The sequence below is a fragment of the Centruroides sculpturatus genome, unplaced genomic scaffold, assembly GCF_000671375.1.
Source record: "Centruroides sculpturatus isolate CEXI.00-Female unplaced genomic scaffold, Cexi_2.0 scaffold983, whole genome shotgun sequence".
Classification (NCBI taxonomy): Eukaryota; Metazoa; Arthropoda; class Arachnida; order Scorpiones; family Buthidae; genus Centruroides; species Centruroides sculpturatus.
The window spans coordinates 308,361-318,165 of NW_019385180.1; the positions used below are offsets into that span (position 1 = coordinate 308,361).

General features: G+C 31.0%; 1 long non-coding RNA gene across 1 annotated transcript; it reads left to right on the plus strand.

Moving 5' to 3' along the window:
• The first annotated feature begins 5,527 nt into the window (after positions 1–5,527).
• LOC111635833 lies at positions 5,528–9,100 on the plus strand. Its single transcript, XR_002758444.1, has 3 exons — positions 5,528–5,595; positions 6,819–6,908; positions 8,991–9,100. It is a non-coding gene; the product is annotated as an uncharacterized LOC111635833 (long non-coding RNA).
• Positions 9,101–9,805: the final 705 nt, after the last annotated feature.

The window sequence follows — 9,805 nt, forward strand, 5'->3', positions numbered from 1 at the left end:
AGGTATTTGCTATTGTACAAAGATAAGAAACTAATATTGAGTTATTTAAGTAAAGTGTAAAATTACAGTAATTTTTAAACAGAAAAGAAAATTAATAGTTCATATAATTCACTTGAAATACAGTATTTCACTTAAAAAATTTAGTAATTAAAACATAATTATTCCAACAATTGTTTTGATACTTACTATTAAAGAAACAATAATTATCATAACGTTGTATCGTATCTAGCATTTAGAATTTTGCAGACTAACGTTTCGATTAGTATACCCATGTAATTAAAAAAATTATTCAGAATACAGTAGTTCAATAAAACACAACAATTGCATTTTATTCATCAAAATTTATTTCGTCTCTTTCAAAGCAATCCCCTCCCACTGCAATGCACTTATATCAACGTATTTTCAATCCTCGAAATATCTTTAAAGTCGTTTTCGTGAAACCTCTTCAGGATTCGCAGCGAATTTTGTTTTATGAAATCAATAGACTAAAAACGGAGACTCCGAAGCGGAAATTTTAGTGGAGGAAACAATAAGTCACACGGTGCCATATCGAATGAATGAGGAGCTTGCGGAACCGAATTTGTTGAATTTTTGGCCAAAAATTCACGAACAAGAACATCGTCAGCAGATGTATTATCGTGGTGCAAAATCCGTGAATTTTCGCCACAAATTAGGTCATTTTCTACGAATTGCTTCAAGTAAACGACGCGAAACGCTTAAATAATATTCTTTGTTGACAGTTTGGCCAGTCAGAAGGAATTCGTGGTGCACAATACCACGACAATCGAGGAAAACAGTCGACACAACTTTGATTTTTGACTGACTTTGACGTGATCTTTTCGGTCCTGCTTCACTTTTCGAGCGCCTCGATTATTAAGCTGTTTCGGTGTCAAAAGCGTAGACTCATGTTTCACCACCTGTAATGGTGCGTTTTAATAAGAATGATTCGCCTGGAGAAAGCATTTCCTCGGCCACTCGAACACGTTGTTCTTTAAACACGTTGAAAAAATTCAACGTATTTTCAGGACGGCTCGAGAAATGACGCGCCAAAAAGATTATTTTGGCTTAAGGCTCCAAAAAGATTATTTTGGCGCCGTAAGCCAAAACAATCTTTTACAATTGCTTGATACTGGAACATGTTCAATAATGTCCCTAATTGTTAAACAACGATTATTGAGCACCAAATCTCTGACTCGAGCGATGTGTTGTTCATCAGTTGAAGTGGATGGTCCAGCCACAGAGAGGTTTATCTTCGACGCGTTCTCTGCCCTCCTCGAACATCTCGTACTACTCGAAAATCCTTGTCTTCGATAAACTATCGTCACAAAGGTTTTTTGCAACATTTTCAACATTTTGATACCAATAATTCCGTTGTGAAAACAAAATCTAATGCACGATCTTTGCTCAATTACATTCAACATTTTGGAAAATTTTTTACGCACAAAACGAACGTTGATTTGCAAACGAAAACAAATGATGACATACGGATATCGATGAAAGTCGTACCAAATCACAAAAAAATGACGACAGAGCCGTCTTGTACGCGCGCAGTTTAAATGAATCATTCCCGATACTTTTTGACTACAGTAGTGATTTCATATGATAGCACACTCAAGAGCTCGCCTTCATCTGACGTGAAATCCAGGGGGTCAAATCCACGGCCTGTTGATACAGTTGCGTGGTTGATATTACATCGATTGGTACAGAATTAGTAGATATTTAGCACAGATTACACGCCCCATCTGCCCCAATCCGAGTGCAATGATCAGTGATCGTGCTGGATGTGTCGTCATCTTGATCACGGCAAATCTCGGCGGCAAGTTTTATATCAACTCAGGCCACGTATCACTAAATGCATTAATCTCACGAACTTCACCAATTGAAGGCTCTACTGTTTCTTCAGTTTCATTGCAACACATTCTTACAAACATCTCTCACGACAACATCAATTGCTTAGAGTTTAATTAATATTCATATATTGATTAACTTCAACAAGGAGAACAAAGATGTCGTTGGTAAACATGTCATTGTTATTTCTTAGTGTTCAAAATTATGAATTTCTTAAAATTCTAATGCGTATAAAATTTTGTAGAGCCTTTTTATTGCAAAAATGCATATAAAGGGGCAACGACGTTAACTCCAATAATATTTATAAACTCTGGAGAATATTTTCTATACTTCAATTTTTCAAATTTTCGAGGACTTCCCGGGAACTATAAGCTGTAAAACCTCGAAGCCTTTTCCTGATTTTATTCCTCTTATTAACACCTACTCTATTTGTCCAATTTCCATCAGTTTCTACACCATTCGAAAAATAGAGGTTAGTATAATTACAAAAGTTTCTTATACAAACATCGACCGAAATCACGTGCTCATTGAAGACTTTTATATTAATTATTATGACGTTTGGGTATTAAATTTCTTTCAATCTCTGAAACACCTTTAAGACTCACACATATGTCAACATTTTCTTTAATCTAATGCAATGTTCCAAAGAATAATCTGTTTTCCGATTTTTTTTTTATAAACAATATTCAAACACTACATATACTAGTTTTATAGTATTTAAAATTTTTCTAATTAAAAATAATTTATTCTCGAATGTTGAACAATTACACAATACACAGCAAATGTTAGGAATCGCGATCGTATAATTTGCTACCAAAATCAATAACATAGTCAAGATACTTGAATGTAGAAAGCAAATTCCACAAATGGAATGCATTATGACCAGAGAAACAAATGATTTGTGCATTTATTTGTAAATATTTATAAATTTATAATAATAAAAAGAAGTTTTGTATAACATATATACAGTAATTATATTTTGTGATATTTGGTAAATTATTTATTCAAATTAATATTACGAAGATAAATTGTTTGACTTAAATACAGACACACACNATAAACAAATGATTTGTGCATTTATTTGTCAATATTTATGTATTTATAGGCCTAATAATAAAATTAAGTTTTGCATAATATATATAAATTATATTTTGTGATATTCGGTAAATTATTTATTCAAATTAAAATTACGAAGATAAATTGTTTGACTTTAATAATTAAGCCGAAAAAAATTATAGATTTATAAATTCCCACTGACGTCGTTTCGTTTGTCTGCGGTCTGTCCGTCCACTTTCCATAATCTATCGAACGGAGTTAGACAGATGAAAGACGAGACCGGACAAGGATACAATAAGTGCAGGAGGCCTTAGATAAGAACTTCCGATGCAAACCGGAAGTCAAGTTATTTCAATTCAAAAATGTTCTTTCTGAAAGATGACCCACACGACTCCATTGCTATAGGAAAGTACGATGTATGAAGTGGAGAGGTTATATTTTAAACTATAAAAATATAAAAAAAAGTTAATCAGATTAATGTAGACAGTGAGGTTTAGATTAGGAAATTATGGAAACAGTTGAGAAAATACAAGCACTAAAATAATTGGTACAAGAAGAGATAAAAATCAATTCAAACAATACAAATATGTAAAATCTCAACTTCTTGTATGGAACTCGCCCAATCAAAATCCTAATTCTGATGAAGATAACGATGGTGATAAATGTAAATCCAGTAAGGCAACGATCATCTGAGAAGCAGAACGACTTTGATATATTTAAGGAATCTCATTAGAAGAAAGCATGAAAAGTGCTAAGAAATAATATTGCGAGTTAAATAAGCCATACATTATGAGAAACATGTTTTTCCCTTCTTTCCTTGATTTCTTTCTGTATATTGCTTATTAATGTACTAAAGTTTACATTTTCTATTAAGAATACACACGAATTTTACAAGAATAAAACTTATATCCACTCTTCTTGAATTAGCTAATATGAACTAATCGGACGAGGACCAGGTTACAACTTTTATCTTTAACATCATTTTGAGACATTCTACTCTTTTACAAAATAATTACAAGATTTTTCATATAATTTACAATTACGAAACATAACGAAAAATTCAAATATACGAATATTAAGAAACATTGCCGTTATTTGTGGTTGTGTGCATTCTGCGATTTAAGACATCCATTGTAATAACATAAATAAACAGTTGCAATACTAAAAGAAATCTCTTTTAGCAATTTAATTGTTTGTCTACAAACAGAATGCCATACCACGTCCTTCATTCTTTAGTGATTTGAATCGTAATAAATTATTTTCAAAGCGGAAATTCCTTTCATTTCTTAAATCTAACATTCCATTGACGATTTATTCTGAAAACTTCAAAAATTATAAATATTTCCAAGATTTGTCAAACGATTGTTTACATATTTACATAAATGCTCGTTGAAAAAGAAGATTCAATTTTGGATTATACCAATACATTCTTAAATATATTTTTGAGCAGAATTGTTGACGATTTAGTAATCGAGACTCGCATACTTAAACTATTAAGCGTTTAAAAGCACAACAATATATGAATTGGTCTTATCAAGCATCAAGTTTCTAAAAGTTCTAAATTTCATCGCATAGTAACTTCATTTTATTACTTATTTCGAGTTGAAATAAATATGGAACAAGAAATTGAACTGTGTTTGAGATGTTATCTTCAACCGTTGCTATCCATGGCCTTAGTGTTCGGTGTGCATATATATTCGTAGAATGTACTTGCCAATGTTCGACTAGAAGCAATTCTCTGACCAAGTTCTTGAAAGCCTTATATTTTAATTTGGTGGAATACATTTCATTTCTTAATTTATTTCTATTCCTTCTTTTCAACATCCCAGGATTGGACGAATATGTTCTTTGTTTTGAAGCATGGAAAATAATTGGAGAAGACACATCTATCCCTAAATTAGGGATAACTATTTTTATACTGATTTATACATTATCGAATAGTGTCTTGAAGAGAAAAAAAATGAATACAACAATTAAATTAAGAAATATTACAAATTCGGATAAAGAACGTTTCAATAATCAATTAAACTTTATTTCCAAGATTTCCTTTCTTGAAATTTGTTGTTTCATCCCAGCGCTAGAAATTGTAGTTACGCTTCTTTTTTATCTGACATTCAAAGCGGGATATCAATCATGTAATGAAGCAATTTTCTGCAATGTAGCATTGGGAATTTCTGTCATGTATCTCATGGGAGAACAATTTATTATTTGGAATGTTTTTCTTCTTGTCGGTTTGATACTTAAAATTGGATTTCTGAGTTTGTCGAAAGAACTTTTATTAATTAATAAGAAAAGTAGAAACTTATATTATCAAATAGAATCGATAATTCTTTGTCACGATCAATTGTGGCTGTTTATTAATCACATGAACAACATCTACGGTTTTATAATATCTGTCGGATATTTTATTTTAATGCTGATTACGTGTTTATTCATTTATAGTTTATTATTTATAAAGATGCACCCCGTCGTAACAATAATATTTATCTTTAACGCATCATTTTCAATTGTAGTATGCCTTATATTCGCCTTTTCACTGTCGACGTTTACTGCCACGGTGAGATTTTTCTCATTAATTATATAATTGTGGGTCTTGTAATAAATGTAAATTTCTTGTTTCAGATGCAGAATGGCTTTCAAGACATTCGAATATTCGCAGATTGTAATTTGGAGCTTGAGCAGAAGCTGAAAGTAAGTATTTGTAAAGTTCGTGTACGATGATAAAACCTTTCACTTAAAAGATTTAAATATTACGAGTATTTACTATTGGTCAGACAATGAAAATGACTAATATACTTGATTCAGACATTTTTTGGAATTGGTTATAATACATAAAATGCCACCGTACATGATAATTAACAGAAGTAACATCTTATTAATACAGTAGATACGATATGTCCGAAAATTATGAAGGGATTATAGTTGAATAAACAATAAAGTTACCTTCCTTATTAGTTACTTTAAAAATATCACACAATAACTTGAATATTGTATCCTGACAACTAATACTGCAAGCCATCTGGCACCATTTAAATTGAAATTATTCTTTAAACAAGTTTGCATGTATGGCCAAGGATATTATTTTTTTGACCAATTCAATGTGACAGGTTCAAGAAGAAAACTCTCCAGATAATTCTAACCGTTAGGTTAGCGTTGTCTGGAGAGTTTTCTTCTTATACAATAGTCATTTAGAAGTTATTAAAATCCGTGAAAGAATTGACTTACTTAGAGGAATTAGTGACGTGATGACGAAGATCTCAATCTACGTCATCACGTTTCCTAAAAATTTACTTAATAATTGATCATTTTGTATTTCAGATAATTTTGATGTTTCTATTAATTTTTGGGCTATTTTATTACTTTTTAATATAGAATTGTCGATGATAGGCACAGATCTGCTCAAATACTTGGGAATTTGTCGATTCCACTTTCTTTCCGATTTCAAAAATAATTATTTGTCTGTTACAAAAAACAAATTCCCTGTATATAAAATAGCAGATTTATACTTAAAATAATACACAAGAAAATACACGAATGAATTGTTCATTAGTGTATTTGCGTCTCGATTAGTAATTTGTTTATTAGAACAGAAATTATAATTATTGCCTTTATTCTTTTGAAACAATATCATTAAATGTCGAGAAGTGATTTTTTTAATTACAGGAACTTATTTTATTGAATATAAATTTTCTCATTTCTTTTTATACAACTTTTGAAATTCAAACGTAAATTTATTTCATTGATCAAATACAGAATTCATGAAATCACTTCACTTAAAACGATTTCTTTTATAATTAAAACACGCGCCTTGTAATTATCATAAAATGCATATTATTGTTTAAATTGTTAAATTCAGTTTTGACAGTAAAACGTTGACAGATTAGACAATTCATGCCAATGATTTTCTTGAGCAGATTTTGAATTTTATGAAGAGATTCGGAAAAGCTTCTTTATCGATTTCAATGGAAGACTTCTTCAACATTACAAAGAAATTTCCCATCAAGGTAAAGTTTTTAAACGTTACAGATAAGTAATTTAACGCTCCGTGGTTGAGAGACATTAAAATTTTTTAAACCGCGATTGCTCATTTTCCCGTCTTTCTGGTCTCCCTGAGATCAATTGGAAATATGACTAATCACCGGTAGTTGGTGGCTGGCTCGACCAATCAACAAAATAGTTATGTAAAGTGTTCCGGGACAATTCCCATTTATAAATAGGGCTAATTTCATATCCAATAGCCTTTTGCACATCTCTCGTGCGTTGAATCACCTTATAGCATCAAAATAATCCGTTCCCCTCGCAATATAATAAAGCATCGCTTATCGTTTTTCTTCCCCTCCCTTATATAAAGTGTGTATTTCATTTGTCGATATTTGTATCTTCGGTGATAAATTAAAAATTTTTCTTATAAGTGAAAAATCCAGCAAAGAGCTTCGTAACTTCCCTGGCTGTTTATATATTATATTTAGAATGTAATTTCTATACAGGATGATCGAAAAGTAATTGACGTATACGGACGGTAATAAAACATAGTTTATAATCTGCTCTTTAAATACAGCAAAATCAAATCGTGTTATTACAACATATGTTCGAAATTGCCTCTTCGTGCACGAATGCAGGCGCGAGCTGTTTTTACAATGTCTGATGACACCCGATGAACCACCTGAATACTAAGGTTGACAAGAGCCGTTATAATATTCCTCTTTAGTTCATTTATTGTATATGAACTATTTTTATACACGGCTTCTTTGAGATAACACCGAAGAAAACATTTGAAGGTGTGACTAATTTGGCCATCGTGAGGACCAACAATTTTTTAGAAATAAGATGGTGGCCAGAAAATTCTGGAAGAAAGTTCAGAATCCAAATATGTCCGATGAAACTCGTCTGCAATACGTGCATAACAGCGACTGGCAAAATAATGCCCAACAATGAAAATTTTTTGTTTCCGAAGGAAAGAACAATCTGGTTACTTCAGTAAGCACAGCTGTACTGTAGCCAATTTTTTTGATTGTTACACATAAGTCAAAGTTTCTATTAATTAATAGTCAACATCACCACTTCTCCAAGACCAAGTTTTCTCTGTGTGAAGAGATGTTACTGTGTGTGGGGGCATTATTTTATTCAACCTCCTTAGAAGCTTAATGACTTCTGTGTCTTTTGTCGAAAATGTCTGATTTCGCAGGGAAGTTTGTGTATTAGAAGGATTGATGCCTTTAATTTTTTTTGCTGGTTAAAAATCGAGGACATGAAAAAATAATAGGGTAGTGTGGTGTGTAGTATCTCAAGGGAAGACGGACTTAATAAAGATTTTAATCGTTATTAGCATTTACAATATATTATGAAACCTCCTCACTACCCTGAAAATTAAGTCTTTTGCCATTTTATAATTTATCACCACAGATACCGCACGTACATTTTTTTTTATGGGAAAGTTAGGCAACTCACTGCTTGATTTGTCTGTTAGCCTTAACTTCTTAGCGAAAGACCTTCAACAGATTTTCCTGTTTACGAAAGTATCAAACTGGTATGCAACTGTATGGGAATTTATAACATGTTTATGTGCCGTACAGTAAGAAAATCTTTTATAGATATCTTATTGAAATATTCATTTTTGATTAGAAATAAAATTTGCTCAAATATATTTAATCTTTTAGATTTTGTAGCCCATATTCTATGAAACATTAGCCATTGTTTTATTAGAATATTTAAACCTTTTTTTCCGTTTTGTTTTTGTGTGAATCACACAGATTACTATTTCTACATCATGCAGAAGAAAATAAAAAATTCAGTTTCTAGATAATAATACAAGCAAATATTTTAAATTTTCAACAATACATAAGGTATAAAATATTTCATAAATTTATTTATCAAATTATAATTTTGTTTCGGCCCTTCTCTTTGAAAGTTTTCAATAACGAATTATACATCAAATTTTTTCAAAAAAAGTTTACTGGTGACGACCAATTTCCATTTCAAATGTAATAATTGAAGAAGAGAAAAAAGAGCTTATTTATTACATTTACAGTATTAATTAAGAAAAGCGAAATTACCGTGGTACAATATTTGTATTTGTTTCTTTACAGATGGCCAATTCTCTGTACTCCATATTCTCCAGTCTGTGGAAATTGAGAAACATCCAGCAAAAAAACGAAAGATGCACAGAAATATCACTTTTTAATGCAATAACACACAATTAAGAAATAAAGTAAGAACTACAAACGATGAAATTATAAAAATTCTGTCGGAAGTTAAAAGAGAAAGGAAACTTAATTGTACAAAAGAACTTGAACTATATTAAAATAATAAAGTCGTCTGTATTTTTCTACTTGTGTTTCGTTTTATTCATCGTGTACCTTTACTCTTAAAGACAGAGAAAGATTTAGTTTCTTCAATCTTTATAAAAATTTTTAGTTGAATTTCTTCATGGATCATTTATAATGCAGTTAATTGATTAATTTTATTAAAAAAGGTTGGTTGGTTGGTTGGTTGGTTCAAGTTTTTTGGCGCAAGGGCCACACAGACCATGCTGCACCATGGCAAAAGGTAAAATAAGACAAAACTAAATATATATATAACATAAAATATAAATACAACACAAAACCATAAATAAGTGAAAATAAACAAAACAACAAAATAAATATAAGTATATAATAAAATAAATAATTAATTAAATCTCTTTATAAATATTTATAACTTTCAAAAAAGTTCAGTAGCTTATAAAGATTTGGCTTCTGGCCCAAAATCTCTCTCAAACTTGCATTTCCGAAATGCTGTCTACGGCTTTGATCAAAAGTAACACAGTTGCAAAGTATGTGTTTAACACTTATAGGACAGTTGCAATACTGACATACAGGTTGATCATCACCCTTCAAAAGGTATTGATGAGTCAGTCGAGTGT